Below are 22,106 nucleotides of genomic sequence, written 5' to 3'. Positions count from 1 at the left end.
CTCACATTGCAACAGAGCATGTCGTTAGCCTACGGGCTAACTACGCGTCTGTACAGCCTTGGTCCAGTGATGTCAACCGAGTGATGATTTCTCAATCTAGCATGTGTTCGGGCCTTCAGACTTATGCAACTCACTTTTTCTCCCAAGTTTCCTTCCTCCTAGGACATCGATAGGCAAACTTGGCTCTCCCGCTGTTAAGACACTACAAGTCCCACAATGCATTTGCTTTTATGAATCATGACTGTCAGACTCCTGCAATGCATTGTGGGACTTGTAATTGCTTAACAGCTGAAGACCCAAGTTTGCCCATCACTGTCCTAGGAGATAACCTTTCAGCATCTGCGTAAAGTAACTTTTTAGCACTCTGCAATTGAAAAAGTACCAAAAAAGTAAGTGAAAAAAGTACTGTCAAAATTATTATAAGTATTTTCTTGCTTGCTGATGGCCTAAAGTGATTCAGAGCTGAAGCTTGGGATCAAAGTCAGATACAAACCTTGAGGCCGGAAACCCACTAGGATCGATTTCTAATCGCAGGCGATTTGAAAAAGCTCTTGCTAATGCATTGCTATGGGGGATTTTTATAAAATCAAATCGCTCAAGTGGGATCACACCCATAGCATTACATTAGCAAGAGTTTTCAAATCGCTCAGAAAATCGCTCCTAGTGGGTTTCTGGCCTAAGAGAGGTAAGCCTCAGGATCCTATTGAGGTTTTCCCTCACTGATCTAAAGCCCCCCATCGCCATCGGGGCAGCTCTTCTGCCTGAAGTAGGGCCGCGCAAATAACCGTTAGAGGCGACCCACCCATGAGCAGTAGCACGGAGCCCACAGCTCCAGCTTACTGCGCATGCACAGGTGGGCTGTATTGGCTATTGCGCAGCCACGCTGCTCTGCCCCGATAGGATTGGCGACAATGCATAGTTGCTAATCTCCCGGGGGGGCTGCGCTCAGCGACAACACAGCAGGGAGGGAAGCCTTAATAGGATCCTGAGCCTTCCCTCTCTTTAGGCAAGTATTTCATGCCTCTTTAAAAGGCATTTTATTGATAAAAAGAGTGAAAATACCACCTAGGTGAAGACTAATGAGAAAAAGTTAATTGAATAGGGGCCAAAGGTCCATTATCCTTTCTGCTGGTACAGCAATTTCAAAAATGTGCAGCTATTTGGCAGATTATTCCATGTTTTTTCTATCCCCTTTGCCGAGATCCATCCCTGATGCCTCCACAGCACATAAGGAGGAGGCCACTAGTCAGAAGAAACATTGAGGAAACATTGAGCAGCAGAGGGATTGACTCAGAGCTGCACAAGAGCCACCATTTTTAATAACCTCCTGAGCATTACACCGCTCTGGAGGTTTTGCTAGTTTGTGTCCCCCATGCTAAATGTATTTGATTAAATGGCTGCAAAACCTTTAGCTAGCACTAGGCTAGCTAGTACAGGTGGCCGGCACCCCCGCTTATACATTACCCAGCCTGGCTGCAATCAACGCAGCCTCCCCGCACAGCTCCGCTTTTCTCAATGGGGAGGATCGCACATGACGTAATGACTTCATGTGCAGGCCCGATCCTCCCCATAGAGCTGTGCGGGGAGGCTGCGCTGGAGCCAGGCTGGGTAATGTATAAGCGGGCGAATCGGGGGGTGCCGGCCACCTGTACTAGCTAGCCTAGGGCTAGCTAAAGGTTTTGCAGCCATTTGATCAAATAAATTAAGCATGGGGGACTCCTGAGGCCAGCAAGCGGTATGCCCAACACAGTGTCCGGCATAATGCTAAGGAGGTTAACAGCAGAAGCAGAGCAGGATCATCCACAAGGTGTCTAGGCAGGTGCCTGGGGGCTAGTGGACATCAGGGGGCCCAACTGCCAATTTCTCTGCCACGTCTCCCACTTCAGATTGCCAAAAGATGAAGCAAAGCTACTATCTTGCCTAGGGTCCTATTAATTAATCCATCACTGAGCAGAAAGATGTATTTCCCAATTGATAAAACTAAACTGGTCTATTGCAGGAAGTATACTGGAAGAGCAGCGAATCAGCAAGCTTGTTTGGCTCTGTGCAGCTGACTGTAGTCTCTGCTCTCTGGAATCCTGGGCAGAGGTAAAATACCAGAGAAATGTGACCTAGAAAGCACCTACAGATTATCCCTTTAATCTGATTCACCCTTTCACTGCACTGAAAGATGGGAAAACACACAAAGCTCGCTTCAAATTATGTGTCAGCATAAACCTGGTGCTGCCCCATTACTGGCCATCCAGTCACTCCAATGTATATACGGTACATTTACAGGCCGTACGTCGCTGCTGGCAAACTCGTCTGAAGCTGTTAATCACAGCAAGGGGCTGGCTTGTCATCCAAAATGACACTAAAGAGGGCTGATTTCTTATTAGGACAGACAGGTCTAGTTCTCAAAGCAAACTTGTGACAAAACTAAAAAGAAACGATACTTACCTCAGAGGGAAGCCTCTGGATTGCTGGGACCCTCTTCCCAGCCAAGCACCTGTCCATGCACAAGTGCAGCTGCACTGTGCAAGCGCAAGTACAGCCCACGCCTGCACAGTAACAAAGCAGACCTAAACCACGGACTTCCTTACTGCTCTAAAAGATAACAACAACAACAACATATATCCTTTACCGCCAGGGTGTCAAACCCAAATACTAAGTGGGACGAAATTGTACACTGGGGCCTAGTCGTGGGTCAAACTCAATGTCTACTGGCCACCTTCCACCCTTATAAAGTTCCTAGTAGTCTAATGCGCCCCCCCATACAATTCCCTGGTGTCTAGAGGTCCTCCCTCCCCATACAGTTTCCTGGCGTCTACAGTTCTCGATACGGTTTCCTAGTCCATAGTGCTTTCCCCCTACCTCCCCATATGGCTTTCGTGGTGTTCTAGGGCTTCACCTCCAATATAGCTTCCCCGGTGGTCTAGGGTGGGCAAAACATAATGCAAAGTTGAGGGTCAAATTCAATGGCTCTGAGGACCAGATTTGACCAACGGGATGGAGTCTGACATGTATGCTTTACAGAAAAAACATTTCCATGTAAAACAGCTTGTAGAGCTGCTGCAATGCAATCAGCTGTTATCTCTAAATACACACAGGGTGGGTTTCTCTGTGTTTTCCTTCACTTCTGTGGAAGAGTTTTAAGCTACTGCACAAGCGTGAAGCCGTTCAAGCACCTGCGCAGCAGGAAATAACTGAGTGCAATTATCAGACCCGATCTAGAGCTCATCTGTAAAGCAGGGGTCATATTTCAGCTTCAATTTAGCCAAATCTCACTTGGCTGCAAATTGAAATAGAAATGTACTTTTTTTAGTAATACAATATTAAATTATAAAAATTCTTGTAAAGCACAGATATAGGTTTGTACCAATTTTCAACGGAATCGGAGAAATGCCTGTCAGAGGACGTCTCTGTGATCCATCTACCTGCATAGTTAGGTGAGTATTCAGTTTTATTTCCTATAGACACACACGCTACTGAATGGGTTAAGAGCGACAAGAGGTATCACACACATGGCACACACCTGACCTACAGCAACCAACCAGATCCCAGCTCACCACAATCAGATCATCGCCATGTGCATTATTTAATGTGCTGAAGCAGCCAGGCCTTCTAATGAGAGCAGCCTATTCAGCAAGGTGCTTGGGCCACTAAGCCATGTGATCTCCCAGCTGCCCCCCTGTCACCCCGCCGTGTGGTCACTGCTCTCTGCCTGCCCCACCACCTGACTGGTATTAACATTTCATGAGCCAGACTCCCATGGTGGCTGCATGCCCCGGATTACAGAGGTGGCTTCTCGCACCAGCATCCTGCTGCCACAGTCACCATGGCAACCAAGTGGGCAAACTAGGTCAGCGCCGGCCTGTGTATCCCAGACCGCCCTCTCCTCACAGCCGTCTCAAGTTCAGCGCAGGATTTAGAGCATTCCTTCGGCCACAGGCTGGATGGATAATCACTATCTCCATTTCCTGGATGCAGCAGCGCTATTATTCCTCAGATAAACTGATTAGTGAGGAGATGCTGCCGGAAAGCAGAAGGGTCTGCACAGTGCTCTGCTGAGTCTGATGTCTGCTTCTGCAATCCTCAATGCAAGCCGGTGACACGTGGTCTCCTCTCCAATGATTGGCTGCACCAGAAAATCTCTGACAGATAACGGAGGAATTTTACATTTTTTTAAAGGGTCACATAAACAGCAATTGAACTTACTAGCAGATTTAAGTTGGCCACACACCATACAATAAAACTATCTGATTTTACAGTACAGTGTTGTGTCGTGTTAGCCATCAGTGAAAGCAAGAAGTTCTGAACCAGGATGAGACCATTTATTACCCATCTTGGATATAAATAAAAAAGTAACTATCTCCAAGTTAGCCAAATGGTATCATCCAGATTCAAAAATTGCAGATTTTACAGCAATTTAATAAAAATGATTGTTTCTACGGAAAAATCGATAGGTTTCTTTTTTTTTTTTTTTTTGAGTCAAAATCCAGATTGGATTTTCCTTTTTTATTTTTCTTGATCAAGAGTGGCGAAAATTTCTGATAAATTTTTTTGCAACATTGTATGGTGTGTGATAGATTGACAATTTTGTAATGTAGAGACAAGCAATTTTTTCAGAGTTTTCAATAGTTTTTCTTTCTTTCATAACTGGGGAAAAACATTTAACACACGTTAATACATGGGGCAATTGGGGGACATATGCGCTGCGACTGCCAATCGGCAAATCGCTAAAGTAGGGTGTTCCTGGGGGGGGGGGGGGGGGGGTAATTCACACTGTAGCACTACGATTTCAACATCACTGCTTGTACCAGGAACAAATCGCAATGTTATTCTGATTCCTGGAATGAGAATCGCAAATGCAGTTGCCGAAAGCGATATCGATTTTTCTGCATATTTTTGGTGTGAAAAGGCCCTAAGGGCTGTTTTTCCACACAAACACTCCGTTCAAAGCACAAGGACACTGGTTCTATTATGTGAATCACAGGTACAAGTTTCCATTAGCTCGATTAGATTTCAATCTGACTTAAGCTCAACACACACCATACAATCTTGGTTGTACAGATTTACCAAATCTATGTAGTATAAGGGCCAACAGATTGAAAATACCTTGAATGATTAATTGGATAAGCTTTTATACTACATGAAAGTGGTAAGATTAAACAACCAAGTTTGTATGGTGTGTGTTAAGCTTTAGCCTGATAATAAAACGTCTGTCCTGCTACTATTTCTTTTCAAGTGTCTGAGCTGGTTTAGAAAGTACACAGGTGCAGGAAGATAGCAGCCATATTGCTGTGCATTGAGATTTATTTTTGCAATATGCCTAAAAGAAAACAAAACAAACACTTTTAAAAACGCATTTTTTCTCTAGCTAATCTAGTAAAAATAAACGAATTGCAAAATGCAGCTGCAAACACAGGGTTGTTAAGTTTACATGAGGTTACACACAGACTAGTCCTTAACCCACTGCACGTTCGACTCACATTAATATCAGCACTGTTGTCATTTTTATCAGCTATGAATTAAAACGTTAAATTTACTCTCCTCCATATAATGTTAACTACTTGTGTAGTAGCAATAAATGATAAAAATTGCAGTGTTTTTTTTTTTGTTATTTTGAAATATTTTAGAACGTAAAAGGTGCAGTGATGCTTGCTGCTGCCATCCCCACCTTCTGTCGTGGTGGGTTGCCGGGGTGGGAGGAAGGGGATAATCAGTGGTCAGCCCCATGTGGGAAAGCCTTGTACTGCGAATGATTGCCAGCTTCTCTGCCTAGAGGTCAGTCCGACTCCCACCATAACAGCAGCAATCGGCAAGATTTTGCACTTTGCAGATCAGAGATGCCTAAATTCATCTGATGAACAATAACAAGCTCAACAAAAGACCAAGACGCAAGAAGCGGAACCTCTGTCATGTGCGATGACGAACCACGCCGAATACCAGAACGCCACTATTCCGAATACACGCAAAATGGATACTAGCAAAAGGAAAAATAAATACTTCAGATGTTGTCAATGTGAATGACCCATAATCAAGGCTTGCACCAGAGGTTGTCGCTGAATGTCAAGTTTTACGACGGGTGTGAGAATCCTGGCAGGCACCTGACCTCAAGGCGTTTTCTTTAAAGTAACAGGCACACCTACTGGAGGTAGCGAACGGTCTGTAATTAACAAGGAGTCAGCTGCGGAAACAAACCAGAACTGGGCATCGCTTGAAACAGACACAACAAGGCTGCGGCCCAATACATTATTAATTTTATTATGGAACATGAGATGAGCTGAGGAGCGGAGCATCTCTGCACAGCAGGCAGCTTCATGAATTCTACGGAAAGATCACTTCTGCTTATCCAGCTATAAATGAAACAAGCGGACCTTAAAGAGGAACTCCAGTGAAAATAATGTAATAAAAAAAGTGCTTCATTTTTACAATAATTATGTATAAATGATTTAGTCAGTGTTTGCTCATTGTAAAATCTTTAGTCTCCCCGATTTACATTCTGACATTTATTACATGGTGACATTTTTACTGTGGGCAGGTTATGTAGCTGCTGCTAGCTGTTTTGGCTGTTGGAGACAGCTGTAAACAGCCATTTCCTGTCTGTGAACCTTGTTACATTGTGGCAAACTGTCAAAAGTACCGCAGTCCTCAGAGCTTCTTGTGGGAGGGATTTCACCACAATATCAGTCATACAGCGCCCCCTGATGGTCTGTTTGTGAAAAGCAATAGATTTTTCATGTAAAAGGGGGTATCAGCTACTGATTGGGATAAAGTTAAATTCTTGGTTGGAGTTTCTCTTTAAAAAAAAATAAAAAAAATCCTATCCTATACAATAAAATGCAAGTGTCCCTGCATCATCAACTGAATGGTTGTGTGTCCCTGGCTTTTTTGTACTGAGCATGTGCGCAGCCAGGGCAGTTAGGACACGGGGCTGGATCTGACAGTTTGCTGTGTGTGGTTCACAGAGGTTCTCATTGCATTGTGGGAAATAACAGCCTTTTCCAACTGCCAAGCAAGCAGCTCCCTGTGTGCATATACTTCAGACAGTGGTGTGGAACGAGCAAGCGGGACGCGTATGTGCGCATTGCAGGGGGTAGCGGCTGTGACCTAGCGCTTGTTTAACGGGCGGGCCTTTTTACTAGTAAATAATATGGTCAGTTTCCAAGATTTTATGCACAAATACTGTACTACCCCTCTACCCATACGAGTTGCATAAAACACACCTGGACCCATATGCAATTAACTTTTTCTCCTGAGTTTTCTCCTAGGAGATAATTTTTCATCTTTAATTAAAATAAACTTTTAGCACTGGAGAAAGTACCAAAAAGTAGGTGAAAAAAAAATTACTGTAAAAATTTTGAGCATTTCTTTGCTTGCTGGTGGTTTAAAAAGCATTTTATTTTAAAGCTGGGAAAATATCACCAAGGGGAAAAACTTAGGTGAAAAAGTGAATTGCATATGGGCCCTGGAGACACAAATAGCAAGAACCTTATGTGTAAAGCACAAAATGCAGGTCATGTGACCTGTGAGCCCGCTTCCAAAACTCAGGCTCATCCCTGGACTCAAAGGGTAGAAATGAGAAAGAGCTGGAACCCACCAAAGCGTTTAGGGATCGCTTTAAAATCGCTAGTGATTTCCCTAAATACTCTGCCTTAATTGCAATTGCTCCAGTGGAAACCATCCCATCCACTTGCATTGGCAATCGCTGGCCATGTAGCATTTTGGGAGCATTTGCACTTCAATGTAAAGTATTGAAGTGACGTCACACACGCGCCCCCTTACTAGAAAACTACGTGGGGCCCGTGTGTATGCAGTGGAGGAATCCCGGAAGCCAGCAGAAGACAAGCACAGGCCATGGACAGGTAATGTATACTTTACACTGGGCATGGGGGACATTTTTCATTAGGGAATAGCATCTGGTGGCGAAGAGGCGGATGCGGCGCACAAGGCTAATTCCAGACTGGTTTGAGCATGAAATTGATCAGGATGAATAAGCCCGTGGTGTATGTGCAGATGACAGATCTCTCTCTAATCAGATTTGATTAGAGAGATTTGTCTCTTGGTCGAATCTGCTGATAGGGAGAGCAAGACAGCTGATAGGGAGAGCAAGACAGCCCTGCTTCTCACCCCATTTGATCCGATACTCTGGAGGGCGAGAGTTCAGAATGGCAGAGCAGGAGGAGAAGACATTTAAAAAGGCTTTTCTGTATCCCTTTAGATGTCTACATCTGTATACTGATACACAGAAGAGCTCTCTCTAGGTAGCAGAGATGCACATCTAAAGGGATGCACTGGACAGAAAATAGAATGGCTCATGCAGAGATTAACCATTTCAGCCCGCTGGGATTTTTCACCTTATGCATGAGAGCAATTTTCACCTCCCATTCATTCGCTAATAACTTTATCACTACTTATCACAATTTATTAATCTATATCTTGTTTTTTTTGCGACTAATTAGGCTTTCTTAGGGTGGTACATTTTGCTTAGAATTTTTTTTTTTATAAATGAATTTTAACAGGATTAAGAAAAAAAAATGGAAAAAATGCATCATTTCATTGGGGGATAGCATCTGGTGGCGAGGCGGCGGATGCGGCGCAAAAGGCCAATTCCAGACTGATTTCAGCAAGAAGTTGATCAGGCCCAAGGTGTATGTGCAGTTGACAGATCTCTCTCTAATCAGATTCGATTAGAGAGAGAGATTGGTCTCTTGGTCGAATCTGCCGATAGGGAGAGCAAGACAGCCCTGCTTCTCATCCCATTTGATCCGATACTCTGGAGGGCGAGAGTTCAGAATGGCAGAGTAGGAGGAGGAGACATTTAAAAAGGCTTTTCTGTATCCCTTTAGATGTGTACATCTGTATACTGATACACAGAAGAGCTCTCTCTAGGTAGCCGAGATACACATCTAAAGGGATGCACTGGACAGAAAATAGAGTGGCTTAGTGTTTGCCCAGTGTAAAATGCTTGGTCTCTAAACTTTTATAAATAAAAAAGCATGTTGATAATAAGCAAGGAGAGCAATATTCAGCCAATGGCTATCAGACCATTATCAGGGTATTAAATAAGGATCCGATCATTGTTCACTTTATAGAAACTCGATACACTTCAAGCTGTAAAGAGGAGGACCAAGACTTTCTTTTCAATATGGGAAAAAATAAATCCCCTAATGGGAAGATTTCTGTATTCTTCAAGGTACTGTGCGGAGGAAGCGGCAGACTCCCTGGGGAAATTCAAATCTAAAATCGTAAGGTTGCAATAATGTTGCAGAGTATGTCTGGAGAACGAATCCTATAGTGTGCCTTAGTTTTGTCTCACCGTAGCTTTGATAATACTGTACAATATGGGCCTTTATTGCCACAGCACAGATAGTGAAAAAGAGGGGGGGGGGGGCCTGGGAGCCTGAAATGGAGGAGTAAGACAATTACATGTAAAAAAAATAATAATAAAAAAAAAAAAAGCTTGGTGGAGTTTAAGGCCATATATGATGTTAGATGTGTAATAATGAAGTGTTACCGATATCCAGATCTGTCCAAGGTTCATGGATAATAATGCCCTTTACCCTTTGGGATGTTAATGTTGCTTTTTTTTTTTTAATCTGAAAATAATAAAATGATCTTGGGGGAAAAAGTACAGTCAGGTCACTTAGGCTGGATTCACAATAGCACCTGGAATGGATGCTGTGTTAAAGAGGACCTGTAGAGACAACAACAAATGAATACAATTGCTTATTTTTTACAATTTTAATTTATAGGTCATTTAGCCAGTGTAAAATCTTCCCTCTCCACGATTTACACTCTGAAATGTATCACTGGTGGTGACGTCTTTAGTTCTGCCAGATGATCTGTATGGAATGTTTGTTACTGAGAGTCCTGTGCACAGAGGGAAATGTTGCTTTGTGGCAGTTGAAAAAATATCTGTTATTTCCCACAATGCAATGAGGTCGACAGACAGCAAACTGGCAGGACCATGGACATGACATCACACTGTGGGAGGGGTTTCACCACAATATCAGCCATACAGACCCCCCCCCCCCCCCCCCGATGATCTATTCTAGAAAGTGTTCTAATTTGTCAGCTACTGACTGGAATTGGAATAAAGTTCAATCCTTGGTTAAAATTCCTCATTAACTTCGCTGCATACTCTATTACAAGATTAGTGAGGAGGTACAGTATGGTTTTCTGTTTTCCATGGCAATTGACCAAAACAGAAGATTGCCGTGGAATGCTTGTAAAACTGACCAAAGATGCTACAAGCAGCACCCTCTGAATGTGATGCCAATTAAATGCGGAGTATGAAGATCAGTGTTAATGCCACCACTGAACCCTTGCGTCTGTTTTCGTCGGTATTTCCCCATCACTACCTACGTGGCTGGGACACATCGGCATTTCCCCAATTCCCATCATTGTCCTACCGACTATGGAAGGTGACGTTGCAGATTCTCTTTGAACAGGCACCACTGACCTGGGTTCTTGTGCTGAAGCTCTGCCTCTAATTCTCTGTGCCACAGACCTTAGAACTAGTAGGCAGATCAGGTGGTCTGGCTCTGCTCTCGTCCTGGCTGCTTGCTCACTACAGGTATATAGGCCTCAGGACTTGCAGAAACCACACAATGCATGTGGCACACAGCCAACCGGCAATTTTTATAAGGGAACATGAATGGCAGCTTCTATATTCCCTTCAGTTAGGCAGGGCTGTCCGACTCCAGTCCTCAAGGGCCATATCCATGGCAGGATTTACGATGGACTGAGAAAATGTGTTCTACTTGAAGAAACACACCTTTCCTGATTCAGTCCCATCACTTCATTTGAGCAGTGCCAAAAATGTGTGAGGACCTCGGCCCTGAAGGACCGAGTTGGACAGCACTGAGTTAGGGGAACACTCTTCATGTCTGATTGGTGTATTCCCATAAACCACACCGCTGACCTATATTGGTAATTAGAGCATCTTGTTTGTTCCAATTTATTAATTCATGAACTTCACTGAGCTCCATGAATAAATACTACAAAAAAAAGAGAGAAGCCTACGGCATATCCGCTTTCTCTGGAAAACTGGTGAAAATTATACATAATCTCTGCTTCACATGAATTATTTAGACAGCCAGTTTGTATCAGATAAAACACATACTTCTGCTGAGAAATATAAAGCCACTAATCTTTGATTTGGGTTTTAGGCCTCTTTTCCACAGACAGTTGATAGGCAGTGAAATGCCTCTCAAACTCTTACAACTGCCTGTTGCTGCCTGGCAACGGCTCACTGCAGCCTGGCAACGGCTCACTGCAGCCTGGCAACGGCTCACTGCAGCCTGGCAACGGCTCACTGCAGCCTGGCAACGGCTCACTGCAGCCTGGCAACGGCTCACTGCAGCCTGGCAACGGCTCACTGCAGCCTGGCAACGGCTCACTGCAGCCTGGCAACGGCTCACTGCAGCCTGGCAACGGCTCACTGCAGCCTGGCAACGGCTCACTGCAGCCTGGCAACGGCTCACTGCAGCCTGGCAACTGCTCACTGCAGCCTGGCAACTGCTCACTGCAGCCTGGCAACTGCTCACTGCAGCCTGGCAACGCCAACGGCTCACTGCAGCCTGGCAACTGCTTGCTGAGCACACAGTTCAACTGCCGTGGAAAAGAGGCTTTAATATGACAATTAACAATTCCTTGTATTTACAGCCCAACTAGACCCACAATTCAAAGTGAATTGTGAAAGGAATCCAGTTGGTTGAGTTAAATTTAAAGTATTAACTTAGGAAACAAACTGCTCATAAATACGTAGTGTAGTTGTGCTTGCCTTTAGTCAAGACAAACCACATTTATATTGCGCTTTTCTCCTGGCGGACTCAAAGTGCCAGAGCTGCAGCCACAGGGGCGCGTTCCATGGGGAGAATCAGTGTTAGGGAGACTCGCTCAAGGTCTGCTACTGAATAGGTGCTGGCTTACTGAACAGGAAGAGCTGGGATTCAAACCCAGGTCGCTTAAAGTGAACTTGAGGTAAAAAAACAGGTACATACCTAAAAAAAAAAAAAAAAAAAAAAAAAAAAAAAAGGAGCAGCCTGTGGAAGTTCTTCCTCGCCATTATTGCTCCTACCGCTCCTTACTGGGACTCACATTGTGGGTCCTGAAAAAAACATAAAAAGCACAATTGCGCAAAGGTGGATCAGCGCATCACCATAATTTAGGATTAGTTAGTGTTAGGGCCCCTCCCATGGTGGATGACTTCTTCGCAGTGGGAGGGACGAGTACTTAATAAGTTGCATGCAAGCTATTACGGAAACCAACATCCTCCAATGGTAGACAGGTGCATTTTATTTGAATGCTGGGTGTGTATTTTATCCCACTAGTGGGGCTTGCACTCTCAAGCAGGTAGTGCTAAGGATGCAATCTGTTTTTAAGTAGCGCTGTTCCTTTCCTCGCCATGTACATAAAAAGCACAAGCAGTGCAATTGGTAAAATTAGATCGGAGTAGTGCTCACGCTCCAATGCCCGACCGGTTTCGGCGTAACGCTTGGTCACTTGTCCTGTGTGTTTGAGCACCAGAGTGGCTGCAGGTTAGCTAGTGCTGGGACAGCCAAGATATTGTCAATCATCTACACTGCCTATTTGTAGATTAAGATCTCAGGCTGCAAAATAGCACAGTTTTTTGGTAGAAGATGAGCGCTTGTACACGTTTCTACTAAGTGGAATCCTATTTTGCTTGCTACGTTTTTTACTCCAAGTATACAGAGGCATGCTGGAGGTTGTTTTTTTTATTTTTTTATTTCTTGCTGTACATAAAGCTTTCAACACCACAATGCAGTAAAACTCACAGGGAGAAGCTGATTGGATGTAGCCATGTGGACTTTGGAGTCAGACGCACACGGCTGCAACTCTCCATGACAAACCACAAAAACACGAGCGAGACTAATAAAAAGGGAACTTAATTACAGGGATAGTACGGTATATACTGCACAGCCTTTGCCGGCACTTGTGTAACACCAGGGAGTAGGGAAAATTTCACGTGTCTAACATTGGGGGAAAAAAAACAACTTGATTTCAGCCTGCCATAGAAAACAAAAATCGATGGTAAAAGCAAAACCACAAACGTAACTCAGCAGCATTTAATGGGTTAACTATAAAGGTCAGAAGACCATAGTGGCTGAACAAAAGCAAACAAAGCACCTGACCGCAGTGACAGTCACCTCAGAACCACAGGTCTCTGCAGAAAATACCACACCGCCATTTTACAGAGGACTTCCTGCATTTCCAGGGAGTAGAGATGCAGAGTTTACACTCAGTACCTTACGAAGGGACAAAGCCACATTCAGTTGTGCCTTTATGATTGCATACAGTTTATGTGTGATGGGTGTGAGGGAGGCAGCACTAGCCACACCCTAAAAATCTCCTCATCCATCAGGACTGGTTTGGAAAGTGTGCCATACTCACGTGCCACAACACAGGTTAAAGAGGCCCTTTAGTGGCATAGTAGAATGCAGTAAATTATTCAGGATACCCACTTTTATGTTAACTATCTTAGTTTCAACATCAGAAACACTTCCTACATCTATATATATATTGTGGTATATCGGTAAGTAGCCCCGCCTCCCAGTGATTCTTAGCCTGGGCTGTTTAGCTATGTGGAATTCTCCCAACAGAACATTCTGGTACACCAGGCATTATTGTCACTGGCTTCGGAATTCTCAGAAATAAACATGTTGCAGACATCACCTGCCAGCAGTAAAGAGGTTGCCATCTGTAGTAAATTTCAGAATGTAAATCAGGGAGAGGAAAGATTTCACAATGGACAAAACATTGACTAAATAACTTTAAAATGTATATTGTGAAAAAATAAGCAATTTTATTCATGAAGGTATTTTCACTACTGTTCCTGTTTAATGGGATGCAAATAATTTAGGAGGCACATTTTTATGCTACTTGACTGCAAATTTATACAACTTAAAGGAATACTTAAGTCATTTAAAAAAAATGACTTTTACTCACCTGGGGCTCCCCTCAGCCCCCTGCAGCTGAACGGTGCCCTCGCCGTGTCCCTCCGATGCGGCTGGTCTCGCCGGCGGCCACTTCCGGTTTGGCCGTCACCGGCCGACAGGCTGTGAACGCGGCTGATTATCCGCGTCCCCGGACGCAATAGCGCCTTCTACAATGCTATTGCGTCCGGGGACGCGGATAATCAGCCGCGTTCACAGCCTGTCGGCCGGTGACGGCCAAACCGGAAGGATAACTGTTAAAAAAGGTTTGGGGAGGCGCCCAGATTTTCTACTAATGGGTCTGAGTATATTACTGTACAGTATTATAAAAAGAGCTGTCTTACCTCCAAAGAAGACTCACTCGAATATAACGTAAGGAGTCTATCATCAAGTGGTTAATTGTAGACAACGCGTTTCACAGGTCTCAGCCCGCTTCCTCAGGTCAGTACAAACAAGTATCATTAAAGAGAACCTGAGGTGGGGTTCTAAGAATGATATCCGCACACATAGGCTGGGTCTGCCTATACAGCCCAGCCTCTGTTGCTATGTAGTGTCCCCCCAGGCCCCTCCCTGCGCTCTGCTATGCCCCCATAAATCACAGCCGCGCTGTCGACACGCAGCGTGTCGCAACGGGCTGTGTTTACTTATGTAGTGTCACTCTTGCCACTCCCCCGCCTCCTGCATAGCTCCGGTCCCCGCCCGCGTCCCTTCCCTCCCCGCTGATTGGAGGGAAGGGATGCGGGCGGGACCGGAGCTATGCAGGAGGTACGGTGAGTGTGACACTACATAGGTAAAGACAGCCCGCTGCGTGTCGGCAGCGTGGCTGTGATTTATGGGGGCAGAGCGCAGGGGGGGCCTGGAGGGACACTACATAGCAACAGAGGCTGGGCTGTATAGGCAGACACAGCCTTTGTGTGCGGATATCATTCTTAGAACCCCACCTCGGGTTCTCAACCCCCCCCCCCCCCCCCCACCGTTTAAGACCAGACGTTACTACACTATTGAGCTCCCGGTCTCTCCTCCTTTCTACAGGCCGAAGGATCTCCACTCCCATTGTGAAGGGACCTCCAGAGTCTTGCACCAATCCTGAACATAAGTGAGATGCAAATATTACCGAGTTCATGCAGGATTGTGTACATTTTTATGTATATGTATGCAGGTTGAAAATTGACCAATCAATTTAAAAATAGTGCGCAGGGCCCAAAGGCTGAGCGCAGGATTTAGTGACACGGCATCACGCAGCATAGACACTTTCCGGCAGATGGATTAAAGCCAATGGGAACCGCTTTGTTAAAAAAGAAACCAGATACTTGCCTAAGGAGAAGGAAGGCTCTGGGTCCTAATGAGCCTTCACTCTCCTCTCCCGGTGCCCTTGGTGCTGCGCTTTCCCCAGGAGCAGTATTTGACTAAATTGGAGAAATACTGCTCCTTCAGCCAGGCAAAGGTGACTTCGGAAAGTCTTTAGGAGCCCAAGTGCTCCCGAAGACGGGCCGCTCCATACTGCACACGCTCGAGCACCCTTTCTTGCACACATGCAGTAAGGAGCCGCCTGTCTTCAGAAGGACTCTGCTCCAGAAGACTTCTGAAGTCCCCTGCGTGGGGGATTCAAATGGGGAAGACAGCGCTGCGCTGAGGACACCGGGAGAGGAGTGGGAAGGCTCATTAGGACCCAGAGCCTTCCCTCTTCTTAGGCAAGCATCTGGTTTCTTTTTAACAAAGCGGTTCCCATTGGCTTTAAGGAGGAAAGGAACAATGTAATCAGCTGATATATCTACCGCCCCAGATCTTTTGATGAAACCACAGGTTGGCTGTACTCTCACTAGAATCTTGCCGGAGGACTGACTGTCCACCTTAGCCAAGAACGTCTTGCCTGTACTTTCAGTAAAATATATGTCAGTAATTTCCTGCACCCTAGATAGAAACAGAGGAGATAAGCCAGACAGTAGAGCAGAGGTTGCCATTAACTTGAACCATTAGTCTGCAGACGGTGGCCCGTCAAGCACCTTCAGCAGGCCGACCTTCTGCATAGAAGTCCATAGATGCTGCAGATCGGTTTCTGCTGAAACGTGGCCTTTCGCTAAGTGGTGGTCACGAAGCTTCAGCTGGCAGTGTACAGACACTGGTGGAAATGACTCCAGTACCTGTATGTGTGCAATCTTATAGGGTATTAGGACTTTTCTTTCTGTGCCAGGCGGGCAGTCATGTGAGGTGAGAGGGCGTGGCCATGGTGGTGTTTGTATCAGCTGCTATTGCCTCTCTCTCTGCAGCATCAGCAGATACAGAGCACAGAAACAAGAGGAAAGAGCATTAGAGGTAAATCACTTTTATTAGGCAAGTATGATTTTTTAGTTAAACCTTCCCCGGGTCTACTGCGTTTACCTATAAAACAGATACAAGTGAGCAGGCTAGGGATGGGTAAACGTAACAGTATTACAGAGCTGTATAGTAAATATTTAGGAGTGCAAGTTACAAATTTCCATACACAACAAGTACAAGCCAGCTTACAAACATTCCAGACGCTACAGGAGCTGAGCTGCAGAGCGATCTGCCTGTGAAATCTAAGATATCTATCATTTCCCTCACAACCCCACAGTTATAACTATTGGGACTGCTAATGCATTCAGAAGCGGAGCAGTGCTTTTCAGCCCTGCTAGAGTTGGGCGCAGCAGGCGCCACCATAGACTATAATAGGTACAGACTAACCAGCTAGCTCATGGTGACCCAGAACTCATTGGAGTGTGTGAAGGGCTACAATGGTCCTAAAAGCCCCCTTACTAAGATGCTAAGAAAAACAAAAAAGTTTGCCTTCTTAAAACAGAAAGAATTTGCGATAATTCAGGTTGGAGTAAGCTCCAAGATGTCTCCCACAATGCATCACTGCTGAATATATGCAAATTAACCATTGTTACCCTTAGAAGCTAAACACACCTCCAGAACCGCTGGAATGCAATGATGTGTCAGCTTGTTAATTTGTACAGAGCCATAATAATCCAACATGCATACAGACTGTTTCGGATTGTTTGATCCTCATCAGTGCATGGCATGGATCACATCTATAGCGGCGCTCCGTGAGTAACGTCGGCTCAGTCAGAAGACGGAGCCGAAGTTGCTGTTAAAACACAATAATTTGGCCTCCAGCAGTCGCTGGAAGACGAATTATATCATTCCCCCACTATCCATGGTGGCCTGGAGGGGGGAATAGTAATTAACGCCGACGGGAACTTGTGCAGCAGCAGGATCAGCCATACCGGCTGTGTCCTGTGCCCAAGTCTACCGGCGCCGATTTCAAATGTATGCTTCAGAAGTCCATGAAATGTTACTGGACCAGGCATGGAACAGAACTAACATCTGTAACTCATAGATTTGAAAAATGTTTTGTCTTTCAAGTTATCAGTTGCAGAACACACTCTCTCTCTCTCTCTCTCTCTCTCTCTCTCTCTCTCGCACTCTACAAGATAATAGATAAGCAGCAGCATAATAAAAACATTTCTTGTTACAGCTGATAGAAATCCCGCAATAAATCTGCAGTGTGTCTACTTCCTGCTTTCATGGAAGCAGATCTAGGGTTAAAATCGTGTGTTACAAAGTTAGCTGTTCAGCCAAGGCAGCCAACTGACAGAGCTGAGAAATCAAATTACACTTGTGATTAGTCACAGATGAGGGGGAATTAGACAAGCTAAACTCTCTAAATACATACAGGATGCATTTCTCTAGGTTTTCCTTCTGTCCTGTGCAAGAGTTTAGGTCCACTTTAAAATCTGAGGAAGCGCTGCAGTGCAGGGCTGACTGGTAGCCTCCTCCCACACACTTTGTGCACTGGGTGCGTCACCAGTAGGGATGATCAACGACATGCAAATAATTGTGAATTGATGCAGGATTTTGCAAATTTATGCAGATTGAAAATAGATCAATCGAATTCCCCTTGGCAGGATTTTTTTTGTTCCAGTTTTAAAGTGGACCCACATAAAAAATACAAGATTTCAGAAATAAAATCTATTTTCTAAATTATAATAATAAATAGCAGCCTTTTTCAGCTGCATGATGACAAATATAAAATATTTTACATTTATTGGAGCTACCCCTCCCTTCCTTTCATATTGCCGGGACAGAATCCAGCAGACTGGTGGAGGAGATAAAAAACAAAAACAAAACCCAGGCTGCTACTGATGATGTCACAGGGGAGGTGATCTCAGCTTGTGTGAGATTTCACATAGCCGAGGCCCCTGCGAGGGAGGGTAGCTGATGACTAACACACCCATGATCTAAAACCTCCTACTAAGCTTAGAAGTAATGGCTGCCACCTGTATAACCCTAGTTATGGAAAGAGAAGGGTGAAAAGCATGCACTGAAATGCTCATAGGCTTGAAGGAATGTTTATCTTTGTATGTGTCAGAGCGATGCAACTAAATATTTTTAATTAAAAAAATGTTTGGTTTGGGTCCGCTGTAAGCTGCATAAAATTTGCATAATCCTGCAGAAACTCATTATTTGCATGTCACTGACCATCCCTACTGGTGATGCACACAGTCCATAAACCTAGACTAATGCATGAAGAATATTCCCAGGTAATGCAGTCTGCCATTAAAGTATCACCATGATGTCGTGGTGGGATTACTACCCAGATCCACCCTTTAGAGAACTCACTCATCAGAAAGATGTCTTAATCTTCTTCAGGCATGCAGTAAAAAGCGAAAGATGGGTCATAATGTATACATTCCCTAAACAGGCCGACACACACATCTGCTGCACACAGCGCCATTCATTAGGAAAATATTGTATTTTTATTTACAACAATACAAGCTTTCATTAAAGCTTCAGTTTGGGATAATTATACGCCATCCCACCTCACATTAAGGCAGAGAACCGCAAGAACTTGTCCAAATATTTAGTGTTTGTCCCCGCCCTGATGTGTTTTCTGCATCACAAGTTAACACAAGAGACGCGGTCTGCAGATACGCCGCATGCTGACGGGAGTACAATGCTGAGCTTTCTGGGTAACAGATCCTGTTATCCTCCTGGCAAGGGAGCACATTGCATCAGCATCACAATATTTTCATGGCATTAATGACTTCTGTATTCATACGTTGGCCCTACCTAGAGAGATTGGAAACACCCACCCTAAACCCACAGCTGTGATGAGATCACTCACAAAAGGGGCCAGATATGAGGTTATTACACAGCATGTGCAGCAATCACCTATGTATGCCAATCGGATCATCCACAAGGCAGCCTAGGCAGGTGGCCTGAGGGCTAGTGGGTGTCAAGAGGCACAGTTGACCCTTATTTGACCCCACACATGTTACCAGAAAGACTATAATTGGAAGTGTAAGCTACTACCTTGCCTTGGGTCCCATTTAGTTTTGAAGTAAACCTGTAAGTTTAAAGAGACACTGAAGCGAAAAAATGATGATATAATGATTTGTATGTGTAGTACAGCTAAGAAATAAAACATTAGGAGCAGAGACATAAGTTTAATGTTTCCAGTACAGGAAGAATTAAGAAACTCCAGTTATCTATGCAAAAGAGCCATTGAGCTCCACCACTTTCAAAATCGCAGAGAGCTCTGTATTCTGAAGCTTATTATCTTAAGTGTCAGTCACTGTATTTTCTTTTTCTCTGCAGAGGACAGGTGAAACATTCACAAGACTGCTCTGTAAAATCATTTAGAATGCTGTGTAGTGTGTAAACTGCAAATATTAGAGAATGATGCAATGTTATAAAAAAAACAAAAACAAAAAAACACTATATAACTGAAAATAAAAATGAGAATATTTTCTTTGCTACTAATGTTCTAGTAATTATCTGTACTACACACATACAATTCATTAGATCAGAATTATTTTTTTTTCCGCTTCAGCGTCTCTTTAAAGAAAGCAAAAAAGTCAGATACTTCCGGTTTGGTGGTCCTCCTCGAGACCACAGATCCAGTGCTAGATCAACAAGCACAGTTGCACTGTGCAGGACTCCTTGAGCCTGCGCAGAAGCACAGTCGCTCAAGGTAGGTGGAAAAAGTGGAACCCAATTGCATGCTAATGCGCATGAGCAAGGGGTCCTGCGCCTGCACTGTGTGCCTGCGCTCGTGCATGGAAAGGAGCATAGCCACATGCTCTATTCAACAAGCCCTTGTCAAAGAGGTTTGGGGGTGGGGGTGTTACTCTACTTTTAGTGTTTTGGGGAGACCAGTTTTGGTTGGTTGAAACTAGACCTTAGACTTATTAGCCATCCAGCCAGTACAGTTAAGAACACAGATGGGGTTATATTACAGCAACACCCATATAAAATCCAGACTGCAGAACAAAACTTGAGGTACTTATACACAGAGAATGAGCATCTAACAATGCACCAGCTCTACTCATCACCCGTCTGATCACAGAAATCCAGTGGGACATAGGACGTTTTTGCCATGGTTTGTCATCACCTCAAACCATTCATCTGTGTGTGGTGAACCTGAGGACTTCGTACAGTGAAACTACCCCCAGTGTATGCTCTGGAGGTTGATAGGTTTTGGTATCTCAGGTGATAAAGGAGGTTTATACATCTACTAGTTTGGTCATAAGTTCGACAACCTGTTTCCCCCTTTGGCTGGGTGGACACTTAGCAGAAACACTAGAGTTGCAGAAAAGGCTGCATTTTTGCCCCTAATTAAAGTCTATGGGCCGCATGAAAAAAGGCAAACATATGCGTTTTGTATGCATTTTGAAACATGTTTTTTTTAAATGCTGGTTTTGTTGCATAATATTCAAAAACACACATAATAAAAGTCAATGGAAACGCCAAGTATTGAGTTTTTCATTTGTTTTTATATGCTTTTTTTTATTATTGTTTTCTGCTTCCTGTTGTCTGCCTAGTAATTTGCATACAACGCAATTAAAAATCGCATGGAAACGCATACAAAATGCATATGCGTTTTGTATATGCAAACCTCAAATGTGTAAAAACGCACGCAAAACGCATATGCGGGAAAAAATGCAAATTCACAAAAAAAAACGCACATGACGGAAAACGCAACCTTTCACACTCTTATGTGTGCACCCAGCCTCAATCTCCTTGACACTAAAATGACATACACATGACATTAGGCCGAGACAGCTGAGCATTTCAGCCAACAGGTGTCCCCCGAGGTTGCATAAAGATCCAGTACACCAGATCTTTAGCGGGAGTGGTGCCTGAGCCCAGTGTACCCCTCCTCACCCACCTCTTATCCTGAGGGTAACTGAGGGACCTGTAAGACTACAGGGGACTGGAAGACCCCCCCCCCCCCCCCCCAATATTTCAGGTATACTTTAAGTGAGCTTAAATCAAGTTAAAATGAAGCTTGAATCAATACTTGAATGTATTTTGATTATGGATTTTGTTCTAAAATGCAAGCTCATCTCTGTCAATGTTTACATTGCACTAAGCAGCCAGGAGCCGCCCTGCACCCCTACTCAGTGTTGTCAGATTTTATCAGCATGCCAACAAGCAATGCTAATTAGCTTAGTCAATTTAACCCTGTAGAATCAGGCTAGGAACACCCTAGGCAGAAACGCAAGTGTTACGGAAAATGCTAGCATTTTTGCCGCTTATGAAAGTCAATAGGCCGCATGTAAAACTGCATATACGTGGGTTTTTACATTGTGCATTTTCCAAAAAGTACAACTTGCTGCATAGTTTTCAAAAACGCACATAATGTATCTCAATAGAGATGCAGAAGAATATGTTTTTACATTTTTATTAGGTTACTGTATTTTACTCCAATGAGGGAAATTACAGGAGCTCTATTAAACCAAGTGTTCTAAAATGACAATGTACAAATAATGTCTAAGTAGCTGTGTAAACATTTTACTTTTCATGTTAAATATCAGAGGCAAAAGCTGTAATTCATGGTGTGTAGATTTTAGCTATGTTTGGCATGTCTCATTTGCAGAGGTCTGCAGTCTGACATGCTAAGAACAGTGTAATATTAAAGCAGTGTTACCTGACAGACTTTTGTTTTTATATATCAGGTGTCACACACACACACACACACACAATTAGACAATGTTTATGTTGCACATAAGATACATTTTCTCTGCTCTCTGTGAGAGAAAGCTCTGCCTGTCTCTGTGACTGAGCTCTCAGTCTCTCCCTGTGACTGAGCTCTCTGTACATACAGGGTTAACAGATGTACTGTGAGGGAATTCC

The 22,106-nt window shown here is 44.1% G+C and overlaps 1 protein-coding gene across 2 annotated transcripts in view; it reads right to left on the bottom strand.

Moving 5' to 3' along the window:
* The window catches only part of CAMSAP3 (calmodulin regulated spectrin associated protein family member 3), a 151,195-nt gene that overhangs the window by 75,710 nt on the left and 53,379 nt on the right, over positions 1–22,106 (bottom strand). Inside the window, exon 1 of one of the 2 annotated variants that reach the window (XM_068274585.1) lies at positions 3,794–4,053. The exons of the other annotated variant lie outside the window; for it this stretch is intronic. The gene's annotated coding sequence lies outside the window, so the exon portion shown is untranslated. Of the gene's footprint in view, positions 1–3,793; positions 4,054–22,106 lie in introns of those variants that run through there. 2 annotated transcript variants of the gene reach the window in all.

Source organism: Hyperolius riggenbachi, chromosome 3 (assembly GCF_040937935.1).
Source record: "Hyperolius riggenbachi isolate aHypRig1 chromosome 3, aHypRig1.pri, whole genome shotgun sequence".
Taxonomy (NCBI): Eukaryota; Metazoa; Chordata; class Amphibia; order Anura; family Hyperoliidae; genus Hyperolius; species Hyperolius riggenbachi.
Note: the sequence above shows the minus strand (reverse complement) of the source record. Positions and strands in the feature narration are given on the sequence as shown.